Genomic DNA, 26,342 nt, shown 5'->3' on the forward strand with positions numbered 1-26,342 from the left:
TTCCAAAAAGATGCCTAATTTTATTGCCATCATCTTTACGTGCACAGCCCATGTGAAAGATTTTAGGGACCTGATGTAAAGTATTTCCATCAACTCATTTCAGTAGGTCTGTAGAGATGGGGCAGTCCATAAATTAATCCAATATAATAGAGTTACTAATACAGTCAGGTAATCAGCGAGGTAAGCCCAAAGATAATAAAACAGTTCCAAAGATCAGTTCTAGGCACACAATCGAAAGCAGTGATCAAGTCTAAAAATAGAGGCGGTAGACACGCCACTCATTTACATGTACATGCTTATGGATAATAAGCATTAGCCTATGAACCTGCTCAGTACAAACAACCCCTTTTTGGAAGCCGGACTGCTGTTTGATGTCTATACCCGGGAGGATAGCTCAGCGGCAACGTGCTCGCCTTGGAAGCAAGACGACACGGAGCACCGAAGGTTCGATCCCCGGGTCCGCGCTTAGAAACCTCTGGGTATTAAGCGCATTATAAATAACCTATCACATACTGTAAATTGTTCCCATAATTGTTTACAATGGAATCCATTAACGAGATTGCACGATAATGGCTTGGGTCTGTTTTATCTTTTTTTTTAAATGGGGATAATTGGTGCTATTCTCTAAGAATAGAGTAGGCGTCTGCTGTACCTAACTGCATTCAGAAATACACAAATGTATGGGGCCCAGACAAGATTATCCTCTTTAAAAATCTAAATTGCCCATCTTATTTCTTCAAACCAAAAATGGCTTTCCGTCTACCGTTACATCAGGTCCCTGAATTCTAATATCCACCATTATCACCATTACCTTAAGAATCCTGATAAACGGTACTAAAATGTTCATACCATAATGCATTAGTCACTTCACCACCTGTACTAACCCGGATCTCTGTGGAAGAGCAATTAAACATTCTCCAGAAAGTTTGGCTGTCTTTTATTAATCAAGAGAATTATTTGTCCCCATCTGACAAATTCAAACTGCCTTTTACTACTCAATAAGGCATTTATAATAAATTCTTGCTCTTCTTACCATTGCTCCTCCCCGAATATCTTTAATGCTAAAAGCTTTGTTTTAGCCACCCTGGGGTCTTCATCATATCCTCCTTTGAGCTGTTTTGTTCTTTTACACAAGAAGTTATTAGGTCTGCTAATAAGTCACTATAGAGCATCATTCCTTTCTTTAAAACGTTTCATTATTTCAGCCGGCTCTTGTGCAAGATTACTCATGGTTACCTCTATGAATGGTAGGGAGATCGGATATAAATTAAGGATAATATTCATACCCTTTAACCTACCCTGTAGTAGTCCACTTTTTTTCTGAGGGTACCATTGGAAGGCTACACCCTAGCATCTTCACTTCGTCTCCGGATGGCAAGATGTAGAACTCCTGGGTCATGGTCACGCTCCACACCCTCCATAATCTCGAAACTATCTACATACGCCCATGCACTTACACTCACTAAAATATAATGACCAAGTGAGCAAAGCTCAGCATTCTCAAAGGTCACTCTAGCAGGAAAATCTCCATCAGTCCTTCCATTACATGCTCTCAGGCCCAACGTGATGGTGCTTTTTGGAACCTCATACCCTAGAGGATGTACCCTCTTTGGAGTTACAGCATTTGTCTCAGGAATGCTCAAACAATCACCATCCTCATTGGTTAGGTCATCCAGCAGTGGGAGAGGTTCATACTGAAGATTAAGATCCCCTGCTACAATAATACATATTTCCTTCTCATATGCTTTGGTGATGATTCACGCATTAAGCAGATCTTCCACCATTTGTAGGTTAGCAATTCCATGGCTGGCGTGCGGTCTATTAAAAATGTTGACTAGAAGAATATTCACTATGTTCTTAAATATATCCATAGAACTTGCATGTCTGATGATTTTACTTCTACCTTCTCCATTTTAGTACCCAAGGTGGCCCTTGGAAAGCTAGACCACCACTTTGTCTTACCTTTAAGCCTTTCATGGCTGGTTTACAATAACCCCAATAGTCATCTAAACGGACATCCTCAAAAGCTCATGTTTCTTGCAAGCAAACACGATCCATTCTATTTATGTAATCTCTGCATTTCTCGTCTGTCAAACATTTACCCATCCCAACTATATTCCATTTCATGATCCTTATGTAATCAACTGCAAAGTGTAAGTGCTGGTATGCTCCTATGAACAAATTTTGCGGGCTGGGGTAATGCTTGTCAATTAAAAATCACTTCTTTGCCTCTATTGGCTGACATTTCTCAAGTCCGCTAAGTGTGTCTGTGAATCTTCAAGCCTAAATTGACATTCTGTCAATTAATGCATTCTTTCAACCTGCGGGGATATTATTTGCCAGTGGAAGCCCTTGAATTGAAGAGCCACAAGGGAACAGATCATCTGGACAGATTGTCTGCACCAAAAGTAAATCTAAGTAGCTTCTCAACCGCCTTCAACAGCTAGAAGGCAAAGGAGAGGTACATGAATGGCGCACAGAGATCATACACGAGTGACCAAACAGGTTTTGTTAGCAGACAGATTGGTGCAGGGTTACTGGAAGAAGAGAGATACTTAAGCAATAAACCCTGACAGGCGGGGGAGAGGGGGCTTTACAAGGCCAGATAATGCCTGGGCCAGTTAGAAGGGTGAGCAAAGCCTGGTTACCTGCCCCGGTAAAGCCCCTACCCAGAGGGGTTTAATTTCCATTAGCATCCTGGCACTTTGTACCAGGATACTAATAGTTTTTTTTCTCCAAGTTATGAATCAGCATGTTCAACCATCGCCAGTCCGCACACATAGTCCCTTCTTCCTGTCCATGGTGGCCATTGCCGCAAAGGAGATGTGCCTGGAACTCAGTGTTCCCGGTGCCACTGAGTGCCAGTTAAATGGGGTGTGGGTCGGGGTGGGTTAGGGACGTGGGATTTGGGGTTGTGGGGGTGGGAGCAAGGCAGGAAAGGGGAACGGGGCACACTTACCTTAATTCTCAGTGGGGAAGATGGCAGCATCCTGCTTTAGAGGAGGCTCAGAGCGGAGGCTTCACCATGAGGTAAAGACCCAGAGTCTCACGATTGGGTGGGAGATCGGCAACTCCCCGCCCGCCCCCGACCCCTTCTCCAGGTACTAATATGCCTTAGGATACAGACATTCTACTACACTGCTTAATTTACCGAGCCTTTTATAGCACCACTCCTCATCTGTGGAACTCTTTCACACCTCATACATGGTTGCTGCCTGATTTATTATCCCTTTAGCGTTATTTTGTTACCTAACTTTCTAAATAATTTGGGATCTTTTTTCTTTACTATTGTTAATTTATTCTACTCTTTTTTGTATTTTTGCCTATAGTTTCTGCATGTGGCAACCCTCATTTCTATTGGAACCCTGGCTTGTAGCATCCCAGTACCATTTAGAATTAAAAGAGATTTTTCCACACCAAAGAGCTGGAAAAATCACAAGAACTCAAATCTTAAACTCCTCACAGTTATTGTCATACCACATGATGACCAATGAATACATTGAATTAATGCATTCCTATAAAGATAACATTTGCCTCAAAAAGACATCTTGGCGCCGACAGACTCAACATAGATGACATGGTCAAGCGATGCAACAGAATCAAGTAAAGAAAGGGACTAAAACATGCATTTTAGCAAACCATGTTACACATGTTTTATGGAAAAACAATATGATCCTAGTGGGTATTGTATCAAAGAAAGAATGGGTAATTCAACACTCATCCTGTGCTTCTCAAACGATAGGTGCGCTGGGCACAGAAGAAAAGCCAACAAGTGAGAAAAGCAGAAATAAAACAGCCATTGATATGGTCCAGTCGCACATCGACAGAGGCTGCTGAAGCTAGTGAGTATCTGCGGCTTGCATCAGTAGGTTTACTGTAGCAGCGGCATCAACTCTGGGCAACCCGCTCTGGAATTTTGAGAACCAGCCCTGTTGACGCACAAAAGCTTTTCAACGTACTTAAGACAAACTCTTGCTGCGTAGATCCTGGGTAGCTAGACTAAGAAGTAAGGCCGGTTTAGGAAGTCAGGTGTTTGGTTTGTAAGTAAAGTTAACTGGTCTTAGAGAGAGTCAGGGTAATGCAGTGGAACACAAATAACTTATCTATGAGGCCTTAACACATACAAAAGGTAAAATGTAAGAATACTTAGGCAATAAGCCACGGACAGGGGGGGCATTACCCGAAGTGGTAATGTCCCCCCCGCAAGGGGGTTATTGCTATTAGTACCCCGGCCCGTAATATCAGGGTACAAAACAATATTTTTCAGATATGAAACGCTCCGGCAATTCGCAACTGAAAAAAGAAAAATAAGAAAAAGGCCGCCAAGGAAAGGGAAACTAAGTCTGTTCTCCATTTCCATGGTGGCCATTGAAAAAAGTGAAGTAAATGTAAACAAACAAAATGGCCACCATGGAAAGGGAGAAGGGAAGATTATGGCCTCCAGCCCGGAGGAGGATCGAAGCAGCAGGATTACTGTGTGGTAATGCCCCCGTTCCGAGCCTCCTAATTTGCTGGAAGGCACAGAAATCTTTTCAATACAGCCCTTTTAATTCTTCCTTGGGTACCACTTACACAGGCTATTTATGGCAGCACCCCCATAAATGATGGAGCTCACTGGTGACAGCCTGTCTAGCAGCAGCTTGCAAATCCACTCTTTACTTTAGTAATAGACGCAGTTCCTTGAAAGAAGCAACTGGGATGAGTCCTGGTCTGTTTAATTTTTTTAACACTCTCCTCTGTTAATGATTCTATCAAGATAATACTTTGAGTAATGTAAAAAGGGAATTTGTGTTTTGTTCACTTTGTTCATCTGTCTGCATTTTGTAGGTAACAGCGTTATTAAAGCATCTTGAATCATGAACATGCTTTTCAGTTTGCTTTAGGACACAGATAGTATTGTGTTAAATTAAAATGGTCTTCAACAAGGGCTGCATTTCTGCTTAATTGGCTTTCATAGAGGCAGCGAAGTTGCAGCAGCATGGGCATTTCATACTTTGTTTTCTTTTCATCAGAGAAGCACACCAACTGCATAGCTAGGCATGTGGTCTGAACTTTAACTCACTTTCTGACCACCCACCACAAGCAGGCATTATGGATACAGGTAGAAGCAGAGCAATATATATTTTCAGTGGTACAGATTGTACTGGTACCTCGCAACAGGATTGCTATATATTCAAGCACAGTAGCCCAATTTATCAACGGAGCTGCTAAACCGTACGCATAGCACAATGCCAAATATTCACGGCTGGGCTGATTGCATCATGCCCATATTTCTTAGCAGCACTGCTATGTTTTGGGACAGTAACTGAATTTAACGGAGCTGCTGTTAAAGCACGAACATGTGTTGGCATTTTCTGCAGCGAGCTAAAGTACAAAGCAAGAACAGTGTCTGAGCTCTTCCCACCAACCTCCGACAGTGTGACAAGATGGCATTGCCGTCATATACTTCAATCCCTTCTACTCGGTCTTGCACTTTTCAAAACTTCTGCTTATCCCATGTCCGATTACTGAGTCCCACTGCCAAAAATCTAGCACATTCCAAAGCCTAATTATGAATTTCCTGACTAATATAGGATAGTCCAAGGCTTAGAGCTTTTGCCAAGCCATGTATGTCTGGCAAGCCACACATGAACTGCCAGTGCCCTAACGCTATGTGCCTTTTAGGGTCAACAGCCTGTTGGGAAAGGCAGCTCAATGGGTCAATAACCCTGCTGCAGAGATTATTGTGTAACCTGTTAGTTCAAATCCTGTTAATAGGTGAGTTAATGAGTCTGCATTAGAGATATGCATTTAAGATGCAGGAAACATTCAATTGTAACAGTTGATATAACCTTTGACTCATCAAAAGGACTACTAAATGTTTGGTGATTCAGAGTACACACATTTCATCCGGGATGCTCTACTTGCAATGGCACAGAACACACAGTAATGGCACAGAACACACAGTAATGGCACAGAACACACAAATCATCGAGCTGCTGTTAGGCAAGATTGTATGCAGTACCCTGTGGGAGACTGCACCAGCCTTGTCCTCTTGGCAATAGTTAAAGGATAGTTCCGGGACTTTTTTTTTTACTGTCCCTACGGTTCGGCCATGTGTTTTTAAGCATAAATCGGTAGATCGTAGAAAACTTTCCTATGGACCTTACCCGACTTTTCGTCCATTAACGCACTCGAAATCAGCCGCCATTTTGTGATAATCCTATCATTTCCCCCCCATCGACCTGGCTCACCTGCGTTTGCGGCACTAAATCATATCCCCCGCCCCTGAAACAGACTTTATCAAAACATTCATATTCCCCGCCTCTATCCGTGACGTGACTGTGCTGCGTAGGCAAACGCGCCCAGGCGTCTTCTACGCGACTCCACACAGAACCCGGAAAACAACACAGATCAGCTCACAACACAGTGCGCCACAATTCGGAATATGAAACTGTACTTTTAAATCAAACCGCAAGATTGTAAATTTGGTAAAGTACATTTATTTGACATCAAATGTTTAGAGAATATTCAGCGATTTGCATTTTTCTTTGCTCTCGATCCAAAATAGTTCGTCTTGAGGCAAGCGATGTTCGTGTGCAGTACACAGGGTGTTGGTTTACGATAAAATAAGCTCTTCGGTCGCACTGATAATCGCATGGCTGTTCCAACAACGAGGCACTAGGCCACCACAACGGTATGTATGTTGCATCTAGCCGTTAGTACCGCGTAAGGGCATACTTGTACTTGGCGATCGTCCCATAAAATGGTCAGGGTGGTAACGTTGTTCACGCGGAGAAGCAACTGGCGGTTGTAAAAGCCATCCGCCGGTGTCTGGTACTCGTGACACATACAATAATGAAGGATGTACCTGTTTTAAAAACATAAAAAATGAAATTAGTCTCACCATCAGATCTTTATTAAAATTATTCATTTTATATATTAGGTCGGGAAATTATTTCATAGCTAGGACAGTGCAACTGGGTATTATACGTCATTTCCAGTAACCCACCCCCTCTCCTCCGCCTTTTTCAGAGCCGCCTGAGCGCCAGTGGACCACTTCGTCACTGATATGATATAATATGGCATTTGCAACGTGCCTATACACAAGTGTTTCAAGGCGTGGCGAGGCAGGGAGGGGGGGAAACAAGGAGAAGACAGACAACGATCCTACTAGGCCAGGTGTCATTCAGATCGCGCAAGTGCAGGGGTAGGGGGAAGGTAAAAGTGCAAGGGGAAGGGGAGGGGGGAAGTGGAGTACAAGGCAAGTAGCATAAAATAATAAATACATAGGGCCAGCTGGTGGGGAGTGCAAGGTAAGTGCAGAACAAGTGCTGGGAAGGGGGTGCTGTAGGATACTGAGACAGTCCCCCAGTGCAGGGGTTGACAGGGAGGCAGTGCAGGTGGAGAGTGGAAGGGCCCAGGACCGAGGTCGCAGACAGTGGACCAGTTGTAGCAGGGGAGAGGGAGAGAGAAAGCAGAAGCAAAGAGGAAGGTTTTGAGGTACTTCCGTAAAAGGAGATGGTTCTCCTCAAGATAGTGCGCGGTACAAAACAATATGCCACATAGAACGAACAAGTACAACTTAACCCGTCTTTAAAGCTACTGTATAGTAATTAAATTGCGGTATAAACTCATCTAAAGAGTTACTTACATTATATTTGCATTTTCCATTGTGTCTGTGCGTAGGGCAGCCCCGAAATACCACTCCTTCTATGCCGACGTTATTTCTTCTAATGAACGAACATTAAATGGCTTTCGTTTCTGAAATTATATTCATTATCGTTTCTTACGTTATTGCACCACACCCCCAAAAAGAAGTCTTTCGGGATGGTCCCGGCCTGTCAAGGTCAAATAACAATAGAACCTTATACTGAGTCGTGGGCCATTCCGGCACCCGAGCAAAAAATCAAAGCAGCTGACCTTCACTTTGAACGAGCACACATTCCTAGTTAGCTACATTCAGTGTAAGGCCATCTCACAGGACTTGAAATTTACACTCCATCTTTGCATTTTGTCTGCGTGCATTTGCAGCCCCAGAGAAACATAAATACGGAGACATTCTATATTTTTTGAAAAATGATTTATATTACTGTTTGGTTTAATTTAATGCCCAAATGAACAAGGTTGGATAGACACATTGAATGTACACTGAGCAATCACTTTTATTTACACAATACATAGCTATACATATTCAATGGGCCTGTGACATGAGGAGACTCCAGAGCAAAGTCACAGGTGACACCCGGGTCGTTCGCACAGCTGCACGGTGAAGGGAGGGGCAAGGGTGGAGAGACACATTGCATGTACACTGAGCAATCACTTTTATTTACACATTACATAGATACACGTATTCAATGGGCCTGCAACATGAGGAGACTCGAGAGAACAGACAATCAAATTACAATCATTTAAACCGTGATGTGTATTTCTCAATGAGCTCTGCTTTAGGTGGACATGGAACAGAGGCAATGTTGGGTGGCAATGCAGTTGTCCCCTGCACAGGTTCGTTCACAACTCCATGTATGTGCCTATCTAGGACATCAACAATAAGTCTCTCAATAAATTCATATTGCATATCCTCAAACACTGGTTTGATCACCCATTGTTTACTTCTTTTAGTGAAGGCCTTATTGTAGCGAAGCGTCCCTAAAGTTCCGGTCGTCCTACTTTGTTGACGGCCAACATTATGGTTATGTGCCAAGACCGCTAGAAGAGTCCGATTTATCATGCCCTCCATGCCAAAATGCAATCGTTTTGGCCTGTACTTTAGGCACATATTGTGGAACACCTCCAAATCTCCTGTGTGGCAGAATTCCGTGAGTCCCCTCAAATCTCTTGTTATAGTTTTATCAAATACAATCTTTTCAATGGCTTTGTGAGTGGGTGATGAAGGAATCAACCACTTCTTCTTCCGTGCCTCCTCTGTGGACAAATGGCCATGTTCACAATTGTGGAAATGTTGGTTTGTGGTCCAGCGGTGAACGTTGCTACAGTGTAGCATTACTGACCGCCATTTTTCCAGTAGAATTTCCAACGACCCTCCACATGTTTTTGAGCTCCACCAAAGATGGTTGCTGATTGACTTGGACCACTGTGAAATACCTTGCATATCTTTTTTTTTACCTGCAGCCGACATTTTTTTATTGATTGTTTTTGCAAGATGCCATACGTCAAATTGGTGATTTATATTTTTGTACTCTTCTCTCATTGTCTTGGCAATTGAAACGTGTCTGTCCGTGGCTATCAGGTCGATCACCATTCCCCACGATTGTAGTTCTTGCAATGATGCTACAAAGCCAACTTTCTCCATGGCCACTGAGGATGTACTTTGTGACACCTGCACGACCACCGAACTCACAATTTTCTTACTTTCCATGTCCTGAAAGTGGTAGGTGCAGTACTTGGCTGAAAATCCTGGGCTGTCGCACTGTCCATCACCGGCTAGCCTGAACCGTTTGCCCGCGAATGTACTATCAATAGACATTTTTTCCATTCTCCAAGCTTCGCTAATGGCTGGAAATAGATATTCGGTTTGGTATTTGTAGAACTGAGTTTTCGCAATGAAATGGATTCCCACAAACTGAAAGAAAGACTCTAACTTTTTAAAACTTGAACCACTAAAAAGTGCGGCCGCTGCACAAAGTAGATTGCCTGCTGGCAGTTGCCCCAGCATGGGTTGTGCAGACCATGAGAAAGGATGATATTTTGTACAGGTGGCATGTATTTTAAGGTTAGTGCCTCGAATTGCACGAGTCACATTAATCAATGGCTCCCCACATACTTCCCCACCAACCGAATGCCCACATTTCATCCTAATAATAATATCAATCAAACAACTATCGAATACAATGAATTTGGCCTCTTTCCTTATACTGTCACTCTGCATCCCAGCTGGTTCGGCCTGTAACGTTGAGGACATGTCACTCACATGAAAGGTAGAATCTCTGATATCGTCTTCCGCTATGTTCAGTGATATTGATGGTGTTTCATTGTCGTCCACTTCATTCTCTTCCATTGCAACATCTGTTCCTTCTCCAGCGATGGGTGAATAAAACAATTTCTTCAACTTTCTCGCGGTCTTAGTTTTTGCGGGTGTGGATTCTGTGAATTGATCTCCGACTGCATCCGAACTACCAGGAGGACATTCACTATCAATGGCTGGTGGTGGTATAGCTCCGTTGTCAATCACTTCATATTCTTCCCATTGGCACGATGCATCTCCAGTCTCAAGTCCCTGCCAAAAGGTTTGACAAGCAACATCTCTCGTTCGCTTCACTGTCTGTGTAGATCTAGTTCGTACACCCACTCGCAACTAGAGGACAGATTGGAAAAGGGATGTTCAGTTTAAACACAACTTACAGTATTGAACTATTAACAGTGAAAAACAACATAATATAGTGACCAGGACACTAACCTTCTTTTGCTTTCTTTTCTTTGAAACTTTCTTGCCTCGAACTTCAACATCAGGACGCTGTTGCTCCGACTCGTGTGTGCATGTCTCCACTTCCTCTTGCGCTGCAACGACTATATTTTCATGATAAGCACATCCATCACGCACTGACGCTCCATCGACTCCCTGAAACATAGAACTTTCATTAGTATGTATAATAATATTGAAAACACAAAATGTACTTGGGGACCAATACCCACGTACATCTCAATAGCAAAACACGAATGAACGCTTTGTGTAGAACATTCAAACGACAATTATTCACGCATTGTTGATCTAGTTAGATGGAACTGTCAAGATCCATACCTCGGGCTCCGCATAGACTTCCATTGATGATATTATTGAAGATGACGCTTCGGCAACTCCCTGCAACACAGTAATTGCATTAGTATGGTTTTCTATTTTGTTAAAAAGAACATAAACTTTGTGCAGGCGTCAACGGCTCATCTAAATAGACCTGCACAAATGATCAGTTGTCTAAAATAAATAATGGATATCTAAATATGATTAGATTTGCTCGATCGTTGGAAGTGTCACCACCCAGAGATCTGCATCAACTACTAGGGGTGATGTTCTTGTAGAAGAAGCTCCGTCATCTCCCTGAAACATAGTACTTGCGTTAATAAAGAAGGAAGTATAGCGGATGTAATCACGTCATATGATCTCGTTTGATCGAACTGTCAGTATCCATACCTCGAAATGCATAAGAACATCAAGGGACGCTATAACTGCGGTGCACACTTCTGCAAGCTGTTGCGCCGACCCGTAACTGCATGCTCCCCCTTCTTCTTGGACTAATGCTCCATCGACTCCCTGAAACATAGGACTTTCATTAGTAATGAACACAATATTGAAAAAAGAAGACACATAGGAGGGCGACGACAGAAGGACATATCAATGGCTAAAAACGAAAGAAACATTGTGTGTAACAATCACGCTACAAGAATGCAAGATCTGATGATCTCCATCGATGGAACTGTCCGGAAACGTACCTCGAGCATCTGAGTGACATCAACGGTTGTCGTCAATGCGTTGGACTCCTCAGCATCTGCCTGAAAGACAGTACTTGCATTATTTTGGATAACAATAATTATAACTGAAAACAAAGACTAGAGGACGAGTACTAGGGTGTACCATTAGGTAAAATAATTACACCATAAATTAAAACTATTGATTTACATGCCTAAAACAAGTAAGTGGCAGAATAGCTAAGTAAGATTACCCGATAGGCGCTTGAAGTGGCTGATGACTGCAATAACGACACGGATGGAGAATCTTCCGCCTTCATATTGAGTGGATACATAAATGGGGAAATTATTGTTAGCTAATGCTACACACTACCGCAAGGCCGAGAGCTAAATCCGTAAACTTGACTCACCAGTGGAGGGATGTGGACGAATAGAGTGGGAATAGCGGTTGAGAGCAATTTTCGCTTCGCTCGCGGTGTGTTCTTCTTTATTAGCAATGATGTGGAGTACATGTCTGAGCTAAAGTGCCTGCTGCAGATGCGGTATCGATCACCCCTCTTGTCCGCAAAGACTTCTAGGACTCTACTTTCAAGCTCAGACGGTGGATATCCGCAATATCGGACCCATTCTCTTATCTGATCTATTGTCTTAGGGAAAACATGCATTATAGTACCTTCAGATTTTTTATGGGTCTTCGAAGGGCAACCGCCAATGGAACAGGCAGGCATTGTGGAAAGTTCTGAAAAGTAAAGATCAACAATTCTCTATGAATACCAATGTGTTAAAAAATTAAATGACACATAAAAGGTTCAATGCAAGGTTCGTTTTGGTTCTTGGAACTATACACGTTATTCACATGCGGATAAGTATTTGAATAACTTTAAAAAAATAGAAAAATAATTTGACTAAACTCAGAACATGTGACTAGTTCCTTGCATGTACTGTCTTGAACGAAAAGAAAACATGGATGCAATTTGATGACTACTAGCAAATAGATATAAATTAAAAAATTGGACGCAAAATGATTATGGTACATGGCCTTACCTTGACGTACAAACAGTTAGATGCAGGGATCAGAGTAGTTTCTTGTCGTAGAACAGGGAGCAGTTCACAGGTTGCAAACTGACGAGTTTGCTCGAAGTGGTCACGGAAGTTCACAGAGACAAAGAGCAGATAACCAGCACCTTCACGGGTTGACTAGCAAAGCGCAAAGAAGTTCTCATTCGAAATATGAAGTGGGTTATAAAGAATTCGAAACAGGGGTGTGTTTGTGAATGAATGACGTGTATATGTCGTGGCATTATGCGGTTTGCAGGGGGGCGTCCAGCGTGAGGGGGGATGCTTGGCAGGAGACACGGGGTCTGGAGGTAGACATGGGAACAACAACCCATGCTCTATAGACCACTTTGAAGTGTACATGGTCTTTGGCACCTCTTGGCCTTTATCGCTCCCTGACAGCTCCACTTGCCAGCGCAAGTACCCCGGTGCGAACTGCCTTTGATAGGGCGGGGGGGGTGGATTGGGGCGGTGGTCGTGCAGACAAGACACAGGAAGACTCGTGATTGGAGACACACTTATGTGGATTGCAGGGGGGCGTCCAGCGTGAGGGGGGATGCTTGGCAGGAGACACAGGGTCTGGAGGTAGACATGGGAACAACAACCCATGCTCTATAGACCACTTTGAAGTGTACATGGTCTTTGGCACCTCTTGGCCTTTATCGCTCCCTGACAGCTCCACTTGCCAGCGCAAGTACCCCGGTGCGAACTGCCTTTGATAGGGCGGGGGGGTGGATTGGGGCGGTGGTCGTGCAGACAAGACTCGTTTGCCGCAGGGCCTCACCAAGGAGAGGCCATCTAACTGCATGTAAGAGGCAGGCTGCAGGATCTAGTACATGGAAGGCAGGGGGGTGAGTTTATAAATACCTCACCCTCCCAGGAGAATATATGGGTGCAGTTGTGGTGCAGACATGTGGTGTGACAAGACAAGGCACAGGAAGACTATTCAATGGAGACACACTAGATTTATTTAAAAAATCAAAACAATCATTGTTAAAATATATGTTGGGTTTTATTTTAGATCTTAATTTCAATTGAACATAAATAATAAACATTACACATTGTAAAGTTCCGGTTGCAGCACATCCAGGGAAAATCTGCGGTATTGTCCACTGTCGCTGGGGAAATGTTGTCTAATGGCAAGTACCGCACAGGCAGGTATTACTCTCCGAACGCGGTGTCCGAGCCTCACGTGAAGCCACCAAGTGAAGCAACGATAGGCCACCAGCCTGTACCACCTGTGAAAAAGAAAGATGCAAACTGTATTAAAATGACAAAACTTTCTTATCAATGTCGATTCAGGTAAAAAATGTCATTCTGCTTTGAAAAAAATTCTATCTAGAAAATGCACAATATGGAACCAATTTACATGCGTTCGAATGATATGTAGATGTAATTTTATATGTGGGAGACGACCATGAAATAGTAGTGGCATCACTGACATCACAACCAGAGTATACTTACTCGTTACTCGGATTACGCGGACGAACAGTGCCGCGAAGTTCGTGCATAAGCACCATCATCATCCTCAACAGGGTCCGTGAGAGGCAGGCTTCCCTGAACTCTGGCAGCTCGGTGATGCATTGCGGACTTGGCTCGCCTTCCGAAATGTAGGCCAAGCACCCGGAATTTTCACGGCAGCAGCAGTTCTCCTCCTCAGTTGGCATTAGCTCGCACCGATTGCACGTGCACCAGGTGGAGACGCCGTCCATGCGACATGGTCCAGGCTCTTCATCCGTTGAATGGTCCTCCCAACTGCCGTCCGAATCCCCATCGTTTTCGCGTGCTTGCCTTTCCAGTAGTTCCTCCTCGGTGTACTCGGGCTCGTACATATACGGCATTATTGTAGCCATTGTGTGGTAAAGAAAGTAAAATAATTTACAGAGATGGTACAGGTGTTCAAAAGGCCTAGAAGCGGCGAAGGTAGCTGACCAGAGCACAGAAACGAGTCACAGAATACTCAAAGTAACACAGAGAGAGTAATGGAATCGAAAATCTGCTGCTGTGTGTTGTGAAACGGTGTGTTTATACTTATTGAGGAAAGAGGCGTCCTGCCATTTCCATGGCGACACTTTCATTAGCTGAGGCGCAGCGATTGTTGACACGAAACGTGCTTTGGCGTTGGGAAATGGGCGGTACGCGTCTGCTGATGTCAGGCTCAGGGGCGGGGGATTTGATTTAGTGCCGCAAACGCAGGTGAGCCAGGTCGATGGGGGGGAAATGATAGGATTATCACAAAATGGCGGCTGATTTCGAGTGCGTTAATGGACAAAAAGTCGGGTAAGGTCCATAGGAGAGTTTTCTACGATCTACCGATTTATGCTTAAAAACACATGGCTGAACCGTAGGGACAATAAAAAAAAAGTCCTAGAACTATCCTTTAACCCAACCTTTCATACAAGTATGTACTACGCAAGTTGGTAGAGTGACTGAGCAGCCATGCTTATCTCAAGAGGGGTCAATGTGAGCTGTAGGGTTATAACAGATTCACAGTGACAGGTATTCAAATAAACACTCATAATTAACCATGTATTTATTAATTTAACAGTCAGTTGAACAAGCCTTCTTTAGAAGGGAGCAAATATGCGTAACACAAAAATATACTTCAAAATACACACTCAGTTTCTTTAAATCAGTAGATACCCATTTGGGATGGCACACAGACACTTGCTACACCGTGAGGTGACAAATAACTAAGACACTGTGGATATTTTGTATCTCACTGGCATATTTAGAGCAATACTGAGGTTGGTGTCGAAAGGAAAGAGGCGGGAATAAAACAATGGTTAACAATTATTCAGAAGCAGTTAAGTACTTTTGAACCTCCCAATGCAAAGTAAATTAACCCTTTCCCAGCTACACAAGTTATAGAATGTGTGACTTTTGTTGAGGAATAGTTAAAGCACAAAGTCAGAGGTTAGAATAGTATTTCATGGAGCCAGGACAGCCAATGTCAATTGAGCAAAGTCTAGGGGAGCTGAAGCACTTCTTGAATGTAAGTAAAAGTCTTGCACAATGTTTTAGAAATATTTGTAGAAAATGAAATCACTGTTGGGCCACAAGCTGGGAGGGTTATGAGGGGAAAAGCAGCAAACAACTCTGCAACGGCAACCAAGACAAGTCTTAACTGACAGCTAGCAAGGCTACACGACAAGAGGTAAGTACCCCTTAGTTTACAGTAGCTTAGGTCTGAGGAAATTGGTTCCAGCTGGCTTCTGTTCCAGTTGTAGTATGGCAGATCCTGTTTTTCCTGGGCCTCAGTCATGGGGACAAGAGCGAGGACATCTGGGGACTCCTGCACTACAGTTTGATGGTCGGCAGCAGCAATGGGCAAACTTCAAATAAGCGGGACTTTGCGGTTTCAGCTTCTCGCGAATAGCGCCACGGCGGTTCTCAGATGCCTTATGGACTTTCCTCGCATCTATGGTCCAGCCCTCTGTTGAGGGGGCTCAGGCTCGGTCAGTCCTACTTCATATGCAGGTTTCTCCCGCACATTTCATCCCATGCATGCCCATCCCCGATGCCCAAACATTTAAATCTGAGAAAAACAAGATGCAATTTCCAGATCCAACCACTAAAATACAGGATTTAAATGTCGATCTTTAACAAATAGACACTACTAAACTATTGTTTGGTTAACATCGAATTACATCTGAGAGTTGAACACTTTAAAAAAAAAAGAATGTCCTATAGCTGCTAGAATTAATGCTAGACCCCACTGTTTCCATAGTATTGGTGGCTGATGATTGTTCTGCATATCCTTCAAGTGTTTTGGGGTCTCTATGTGACACATGCATCGTGATTGATGCGTTCTTGACATTTCATCGTTTTGAGAAATTCCGTAATAATCATTTACTAATGGCTCTTTCTCACACTATATTCTCAACAACACGGCCATCACTCACCCAATTCTGAATCTTCTAGAAGAGGAATCAAGCCTGGGAATGAACTTTGCAGGTTTTTTAAAATCTCCAGAAAAGCCCGGCAAGTTTCTTCACCTCTCTGGAGTATGGTCTTCAGGACTGCTCGCACTCTTATCTCTGGATCTGATATTTCACTCAGTTGAAAATATTCCTCCTGCGTGATCAGAAGCCGAGAGTCCAGCTCATCTAGGACAACATCAGAGTCACTTTGCAAGATTTCTGTGAGCTTTCGGCGTAACCTTCTAATAAGCTCTGAGGGCTTTTGGGCAGAGGCCATTTCCTTCCTACATTAAAAAAGAATAATTTGAGAATATTTCTAGGTTCAAAAAAGATTGAGGGTATGAATTAGTAGGCATGTAGAAACAAGTTATTCACATGTCAAGCCATATTTCTATGTAAACTCTCAACAAAATGTTATGAATGATTCTTAAACTGTGACATTAATGAAGCACCATTCATATGCGTTTGAATCAAGCCAACTCAAGGGAACAAAAAAATGGTCAACAACGAAAAAACATACAGGAATATGCAGTTTTAGTTCACATATATTGTACATGGTCAAACAGGATTCTCCAAGTAATAGTCTTTCTGGTTAACTATAAACATGAGTGGGAGATCAACATAAAAGCTGTCAAAAATCAACGTTTTTCAAAATGGAAAACTCCCAAAAGATCAATTTTCAACAAATACAAACAGAAAATGCCTGAACATTGCATAAAGGTCAGAGGTATTTGTTTACACCCTCCCCACCTACTCCCCTAAACCAAAGAATAGTACAAAGACTACAACAAGTGAGCAGGACTCTCATATTAATCGCATTAACGACGTATGTGAGACAGTTGTGATATTTGCTACTACTACGTATGGCAGTCCAATCTCCAATCACAATGACACCAATGCATGCACTGCTAACAGCAGATCCCGCCAATTACTCATACAAACCCACACACGCTAAATGTAGCAGCTTGGCTCCAGGGTAAAAGAATGTGGCCATTTAAACCTACCCCAAAAAAGCATGACAATCCCAAGGGATGCACACAAGACCAACACCTGCACATGCTATTACAAAAATTGGAAAATATTTGGCACCTGGATTGTAAAACATCAGGGCGATCTTGTAGATTGTACACCTGGAGATGAGGTCATGTATCTAATGTTTATGACCCCGGGTTGGTATTCAATTCGTGGATGGCACACTTGGCAGCCCGAGTAGCTTACTCTGCATCACAACAGGAGATTCCAAGGTGGAAAGTTCCAATTGTCAAGGCCTTCATGAAAAGGAGTCAAATGTACACACCCACCACCAGTTCCACAATCTGCACTCCACTGTTTGAACTCATTCACAAGAGTACACTAGAACACTCTACTTACAAGGTTTCAATACGGGTGGCTATTTCTTCATTAGAGCCCTTGGCTGATGCGTCAGCCAATTAAAATGCTCCAAACTCGGGCTGAATCCAACGATCGAGGCCCGGGTTTGGTGCAACCCCATTGCTTGGCGCACTTGAGCTCCAGCTGGCGCAGTCTGTCCCTCCTCCTATCCTGCCTTCTTTTTTTTTATATTATGTTATAGTCAAAAGACTTTTCACAAATACAGAATCCATAAACAATAGGTTCAAACGGTACCAGCATACCATCTGCAATTACAAAATACTCAGAGGTCCATGACAAAAAGAAAATATTAAATAAGAAAAAAAAAAAAGAAAAAAAAAAAAAAGGGACAATAAGCATACCGACATTAAAACTCAATCTTCCCTAGATTGAACATTTGACTTAATTCGTCAGAAGTGTAAAACCTACTTTACAGTTTAATAAAACCTAGAGCATTTAGAAATCTAAGAACCTCCAGAATCACACTCAGTTCATGCTCCGATGTTAATCTCTCCCAGAAAGGGAGGGATATAAGCCACTCCTCATTCAGCTAAGAGCGAGAGGAGTGTTTTATGCGGATGCTTTGGGCCTCACTACATTCAATTAGGATATGCTTCCGAGTTTGTACTTGTTCTGAGCTACAGAGGCAACACCCTAGGGTCGTCCGATCCCCTCTTGATCTAGCTCTGATCCGCCTTATCTCCCCAGTAGGTATCAGATTCATCCTCAATCTTAAGAATTCTGTTCACCTAGAGTTAAGAAGTCGAGAGGGATAGGCCGGCCGAATACCTCTGGGCTTATCCATATCCTGCCTTCTACTCCAGCTCAAGCCCCTCAACACCACCTCTCATTACCTTAATGTGGCTTCCACCAGGCCTGCACCACTCGGCTTCCACCTTTAGCCATGTAAATGGAAGAGGGGTTCCGAGCGGAGTCCCACCTTCCATTTCCAGGACAACCACTTCCCGGCCACGGGCAATGAATATGCCCATGCTTTTTTATTATTTTTATTGTCATTAGCACCTCAAGCGTTTGCGTCTGGGTGCTAATGGCAATAATCACAGGTTCAGTGGGCTTCAACGGCACAGTAATAGCACAGGGGCTGAGTGTTAAGAGCCTTGCTTTGCTCGGGCCTGTAACATGGGTCCTGGGTTGTAACCGGCCGGTGAAGCCCACCAAACATGTGATTACTGCCATATTAAAAAGGGTTAGCAAGTCAAACACTCATAATGCAGGAAACTTTTGTAATTATTGCAGAAGGATTAGGTTGCATATCGAATACATCGTCTGAATACATCATCTTTCTCCTAAGTGTATATCTAAATTTCATATCAACCAGTCTATTGATCTCATATCGTGCTTTCAAAAGCTAAAATCGAGAGCAGAACAATCGTTACTCATTACAATGTAAGGAGGCCTTTAATGTTTTACATGGACAGGAGTAACACAAAACATAAGTGCTACAATTACACAGCCTGCTCTGAATTCAATACAAGCTGTGAAAACCAACAATCTGAGGGGCATTAGGGGAGCCTGTGCATGTAAGAGGGATAGTACAAGAAGCCCCAGGTCAAAGCCTACTTTCGCTTTTGAAGAAAATTAGCTGGTAATACTCGGGACCAACCACTGGATGGTAAAAAATACCAAGCATGTGAATTTAAATAGATTAATAATCCCCAGAAACATTGTTCCCAGATCTCCAGGTAACATTTGAGGTTAGAATATGTTACTCCTTATTTGCAAAGTTAAAAGTAAAAGGATTTTGCAGGGAGCAAAAAAATAGTTGTCATTGTTGAATAGGATATGTTTAGGCAAGTAAACATCTGAAATCTCCTTTGTGCCCAATAATGAAAATAGTTTTTGTACAAAAAAAAATAAATACTTAAGGTCTTCAGATGAGAGAACACAATAGAAGAGCTTCTCTGCGTGGCATGCAGTGCTGATACCTGTAGCCTCAGCACATCAGCATGGCAGCTCAGGCCACAGCAAGGAGCAGGCACCTGCAATCCTATTACTGGGAGGATAGCTCAGGAGCAGCCACTTGTCTTGCAGAGCAATAGGTTTAGGGTGATTTGATCTTATACATTTGGTCGCAGGAGAATTCAGCGATTATTTTTTTTTTTATTATTATTTTTTTTAAATGAATTCAGCGATTATTTGTTTGTAAAAAAAAAATTCAAAAATGTACAGGTTGATTTTGCTGCATATATATTCAGGGGGAGATCCCCACAGCCTCCCCTCTTAATCCCTATATATATATATATATATATATATATATATATATATCAGAATTCATCAAAGAAACTGACAAATTCTCCTTCGATCAAATATGCTGCGCAGTAATCTGCCGATCCCAAGCAATACAGGTTTGAATCACGGTCCCGCACTTCGAGACGGGTCTCCTTATAAAATAGCCTCATCAAGAGGCATTACCGCACCACCCAACTACGATTTAGGCAACTTTCCGCCCATTTTGGTGCAAATACTGCAAATACAGTGGCGTAATTTCTCAATAAAAATGGGGATTTACACTGCCACTTGTAATCCGGCGGTAATACCGCCGGACTAAGTGGCTGTACAGGTAATTGCGTTGGGTGGTATTCCGGCAGATTTACTGCCAGAATACTGCCCAACTCGTGATGAGGCCCCTTAATTCATTAACTGCACTGTCATGAGAGGAAGAAAGAAGATAAATGGGATGGGTAGAGTGAAGAACAGAAGGGTCAGGGCACAACAGAAGGCAGAAGGGTAAAAGAAATCAAAGGAGATGGAAAGCCGGGATTAAAGGACAGGACAATCACTGCTCAGGGGGGCAGTCGTGATCCCAACGGCACAGTACCAGCACAGCACTTCTAAATAGGTCTGTCATATTTGTCATGACACAGTAACAGCACTTCGCAGATTGGCTGCCAGCTGTTATAGTTTTAAAAAAAAAATGTGTGTGCAATAGTTTATAAACAGACCGTACACATATTTATTAATACAATACATGCAATACCGTACAAGCATACTTGAAATAAAAAGGTTTTGTCACAGCATACCCCATCTACAATGAGCATACATTTTACCAGTTCACATATCTACTACTACCAACCCATTATATGTTACCTAAATACGTAATAAATCCTTCACCATCTAAAACGAACTCGTCACCAAGTACCAGTACCTATATGCCTTCAAAAGGTAATTTCCCTAGAGCGACTCATGGGTACTTTTGTACCGTGTCGGTTGTGTACTGATAAACACCACAAAAAGCAAATCACAGATACAAAAAAGCGTACACCTTATGAAACATTCAAGCTCACATTCTCAGATAACCCCCCAATCGATTAGGTTGCTGCCTTGATGAAATTAAGTATCTCCCGTAAGCATCTAATAGCTGCCAATATCAGGGGGATATCCCCCTACTCCCCCCCGAGGATCTCAGTCCAAAAGAGCATTTATGCATACAAACTCCTTTCCCGTAAAAGTTACAGTTTTGGACAGGACTTCTCATCAAGGCATATACCTGTGTGATGGGGTATTAATGATCATTCACAGCAAGCAGTTATTCTATCACTAGTGAAGTGCGTGGCTCTTGTAGAGCCCGTGATTACCATTCCTAGTAGGACTGCTATACCTTGGGTCTATAAAGGTCTGCATATTCATGCAACTGAGTGCACCCCCATCACACCACTCATCAACTCTTGCCTTCGACATCTCGCACTCCTCGTCCCTCACTTCCTCCGTCAATCTAAGTGTCCATTCCCCTCCATCAGTCCTCGTTTTCCTCTCCATCTCTTGGCAAGCCTCTCTCTCTACTCCATATTTCCCTCTCCTTTCCCATCCCTCGATTTCCATTACTTCAGCTTTCAACAAAACTCTGTCCCTCAGTGTCAGTCTGCATTCCGGTCTCTCTCGCCTTCCCTTTCACCTACTTATTCGGTTTCCTTCACCTCATTGTCCCCATTGTCATCTGCTCTCTTTTCTCCCGTCATTTCCTGCACCGTGTGCTACCATCTCTGCAGGCATAGCTTTCTTTCTCACATATGTTAGATGAAACCATATATCTCTGTATGTCCAAGCAACAACATGGCAGGTACAGTGCACAGTGAAAAACAATGCTTTCCACATGATACATTCTGTCAAACACCTCCGGCATGCAACATCATCACACCCAGATATGTGCGGTCACCGCCAAGAGACATTCTCACTTCCAAGTGCTCTACCAAAACATACCATACCAAAAACAAACAAAAAACCACCCAATGAATACACTTCCTATATTGATTTAGCCAATGAAGCATCATTCGGCAAGTTTGACTCCTTTCAATCGTCCTTAGGACTGAACTGGATCATGGAGGGGTCAATAGCAAGACCAGGGTTCAGCACCAGTTCAGCTTAAGTGGGAGAAGGTGCTGCAGCTCCAAGTCACAAAGAGAGGCACAGCTCTACAAAAAGTGGGGCACGGGCAGATCTATAGTAGAAAATCTACGATGCACGTGACAGAGCTGTGTTCAAAAGATCCGGAGAGTTAAGCTACCCATACAGCACTGCTGTCTAATAAAAAAGAGAAATGTCCCATAAAAGAAAGCAAACACTAGTACCAAGTAAAACCGAGAGCTTGAATGTTTGTTTATGCGACTCAGACCTTCTTCCTCCTGAGATCAAATCACTGAGGGCCATTACATACAGTGGCGTAACACAAGATGTGGGGGCCCCCCTGCGAGCCATGCTGAGGGGGGCCCCCCAACTCAGCAACAAATCAAGGGTCGCGCCACACTCTGGGCCAGCCTAGATTATCACACTTGCGCAATATGCATAAACGTGCTGCTGAACGGATATGCTGCACACTGCACTAGGAGAAAGATATACATATGTGTTTTAATATAACATACAGCACACTGTCTGAGAAAAATTGGCTAAAAAGCCAGAGTGTTTGCAATTGTTTTGTAGGGTAACACCAATCCAATAGATGCAAGTCACCAACAGAGCACAGGAACATTAAAGCTTTGCTATTAAAAATGCCATGCCACAATGAAATGTCTGTCCAACTGGCTGCACAAGGTAGACCAGTGTCGACATGTAACAACAATATAGTAAAGCTTGCCAGGCCACATTTAGACATATCTAGACTGGTTGCACCAAAATGGCAGTCGAAGCAATAACACTCATCAAGAATAGAACACACATTCAAGCCTGTGTCTCTGTGGCCTCTAACAACACGGCCAAACTCTTTAAAATCTGAAAAGAACTGGTCAATCCTGTTGAGGTCTTTACATCTCCTGTTCCCTCCCAGGCCCTCTGTATGGCTCTGTCATCTCACTTCTACGCTAAAACTCAGGACATCCTGTCCTCCATCTCCTCTTCCTCTCTCGGCCCCCCTTTGGTCATCTCTACCTCTCTTCCTCCTTTCTCCTCTTTCTCTCTGACAACACCTGACGAGGTTTCTAGACAAGTCCGATCTATGAAAGTGTCATCCAACCAGGTGCTCTCCTGCTCCACCAGAACCATCAAGAACCATATTGACACCCTCGCTCCAGCCTTGACCGATTTCGGTAATCACTCTTTCCCCTCTCCCATTAAGCACTCCGTTATGCACCCATTCCTCAAGAAGCTTTCTGCCGATCCTGCCTGCCCGGCAAACTATCGCCCAATCTCCATCACCCCTTTCCTAGGCAAACTGTTGAAAAAGCTGGCCATCTCCCAGCTTAGTCTCCACACGCAATCTGTTGGTTGTCTCCATGACCATCAGTCTGGCTTCAGTGCCAGAGACACAGAAACTGCTGTCCTGAACACCTGTGAAGTTCTGCTCTCTAACCTTGATTCCAGCATTCCTTCTGTGCTCATCCTCCTTGATCTTTCCTTTGCTTTTGACACGGTCAACCATGCCATCCTGATCAATCGACTCCATGAGAACCTGGGCATCACGGATCAGGCCCTTGAATGGCTGACCTCCTTCCTCTTGGACTGCCCCTCCCAGGTCCAACTTGGTCCCATTCTCCCCGCTCCATCCTCTCACTCTGGTTTTTCAACCTCTATGTGGCCCCTTTGACCCACCTGATCTCTACATTCTCCTCTAACTTTCAGTGTTATGCGGATGACACTCCGCTTTCCTTCAGGCTCCCTCAGACTCCTCATCTCTCGCTCATTCCCGACTGTCTATCCGCGATTCAGGATTGGTGTGCCTCCAACTAGCTCTGCCTTAATGTCAGTAAGATGGAGATCCCTCTCATTTGGACTTCTGCCCCTGCTTTCCCTCTCTCACTCTGGCCGCCCGCCTTGGGCCCGCTTCCTTCGCCTTCCTGTGAGGCAAACAACACTGGTGTCATCTTTGACTCCACTCTCTTTCTCTCTTCACATCTCAGACGTTGCCAAGAAGTCCCACTACCAGCTGCTCCTCCTCAAAGGGACTCTTCCCTTTCTCACTTTCCCCCAGAAGCTCACTGTCTGCAGAGCCCTGGTTCTCTCTAGGCTGGACTACTGCAACAGCCTCTTTCTCAATCTGCCTTCCTCTACTATCCAGCCCCTGCAACTAATCCAGAAAAGGACTGCAAGACTTATCCTTGGCCTCAAGCACAGGGATTGTATCTCTCCAGCCCTGAAATCTCTCCACTGGCTCCCAGTTGCTGCAAGTATCAAGTTCAAGACCCTTTGCATTGTCCACAAGGCTTTCTGGGCCCGGGGCCCGCACTACATCCAACGCTCTCTTCCAAAATATCTTCCTTCTCAAGCCCTTCGCTCAGCTACCTACAACTCTCTAAGGGTTAGACGCTTCTCCAGGAAGAGAGTGGGGGGTAGATCTCTCTCCTCTACAGGTGCCGCCCTCTGTAATAGCCTCCCTGCCCCTCTCAAGCTTTAGCAGACCACCTGAAGTTCTGGAAGCAGCTCAAAACTTTCCTCTTCTCCTCGGCTTTCTCTCTCTCCCTCCCCTGATGGCCAACCTGACCTACCTGTCTGCTGTACCGACTGGTTGCTTGGCTACCCTCAGAGTCTCACTGAGTCGAGACTCTTTCTTGATCAGTCACCGTTGCACTGCCTCTGGTCCTACCATGCACTTAGGGGCTGTAACTAACCCTACAGTCCCTTGTTCTCCTTGCACTACCCAGAGCTGTGCTGCCCTGACAGCACTTACTCAGAGCATTGCTGCCCTGTTTTTCCCCTCCCCTCTCCCTTGCACTTGCCCCGTCCCTTTCCCCTTGTGCTTCTCGTTATCGCACTTGCACGATCTGAATGACACAAGGCCTAGTAAGATCGTTTTTCTTGTCCTCCCTCTATCTTCCATCCCTTGTCTTGTCGCGCCTAGAAACACTTGTGTGCAGGTGCGTTATAAATGACTTATATCATATAATTTGATCACAGATGCCCAGAAAAATATACAATGCTGCAGTAAGAAACGGCTGCCTGGCAGCACCCAAATGGCAGTCTAGCCAGGTAATTCACTTAGCAGGACTGCTTTATCATAAATGCACCATTAAAAAAAAATCATACCAAACTGAGGAATGACTAGACTGGCTGCACCAAAATGCCTCTCTAGCCACTAATACTACATTTCATGCCTGCTTAGCCTGGACATGGACAGCCATTATAATTTGTCGTATAATCCTGCCCCCCCACACATCCCCTCTCCCTCCCACCCCAACCTCCAAAATCAGCTCCTTGGCCCAGAATTACCTCCACGTCCCTCTTCCTTGCCCCAGAGCTTACGGTTGAGGCTCCTTGCCTCATAGGTAAGTACTGGGATGAGGAAGAGTGGGACTAGGAGTAATGAAGATTACAGGTAGCTAAATCAATCATTACTTCCATGTACCTCTACCTCATTCCAGTACTTGTGTATGAGGCAGAGTGCCTTATACACAAGTACGGTCTCATACACACTGGGACGAGGAAGAATAGGGCTAGGAGTAATGAAGATTACCAATAAGTAATCCAGGCTTTAAACACAAGTATTGGTGCAACACCATTGAGTTAACTGGGATTCAGCACCCCCCCCCCTGAAATGTTGGGCTATGTTGACCAGACCTGGCTGACCTTCAGAGCAGTTGCCAGACAGAAAAGGATACAGATGTTAAACGGCACCTGGGTTTCTCTGTTAACAAGAACCCACCAATGACTAACATAAAGCAATTCACTGTTAGTACCTGCATTCAAATGCCACATTGTTTAGGCAATTGAAATCATGATGTGGGTTTAATACTTGCATGCCAGGGGAGTGATTGGAAGGGTAGAGAGGGAACAGGAGACCACTCATTCTCACAGCAGTCCATAAGTGGGTGCGTTAAACCTTAAAGGAGAGAGCTAACTGCTTGTAACATTGAAGCTGCACTAGAATAGTCTCAAAAATGCATAAAGAAATTAGATGACCCAAACAAATAAATTTGCCCCTCCCCCACCGCCCATGAAGTTGGCACCCCTCCCAACATTTGAAGGGTTAGCCCCCGAAATGTAGGTTTTGTTGCGCCTCTGAACGCAAGCACACACACCATTCACCATATACACACACTCACACCCAGCCATCCATACTCACACCCAGCCATCCATACATTTAAGTGTGCATTCTTTCACCATACTGGCACACCCAGGCAGCCATCCATACATTTAAGTGTGCCCCCT

General features: G+C 43.9%; 1 protein-coding gene across 4 annotated transcripts in view; it reads right to left on the reverse strand.

Annotated features, from left to right (window-relative positions):
- The window catches only part of LOC138580892 (up-regulator of cell proliferation-like), a 1,164,421-nt gene that overhangs the window by 225,397 nt on the left and 912,682 nt on the right, over positions 1-26,342 (reverse strand). The gene's annotated exons all lie outside the window — the stretch shown is intronic.

Source organism: Ambystoma mexicanum, chromosome 3p (genome assembly GCF_040938575.1).
Source record: "Ambystoma mexicanum isolate Mex_15411 chromosome 3p, UKY_AmexF1_1, whole genome shotgun sequence".
Lineage (NCBI taxonomy): Eukaryota > Metazoa > Chordata > Amphibia > Caudata > Ambystomatidae > Ambystoma > Ambystoma mexicanum.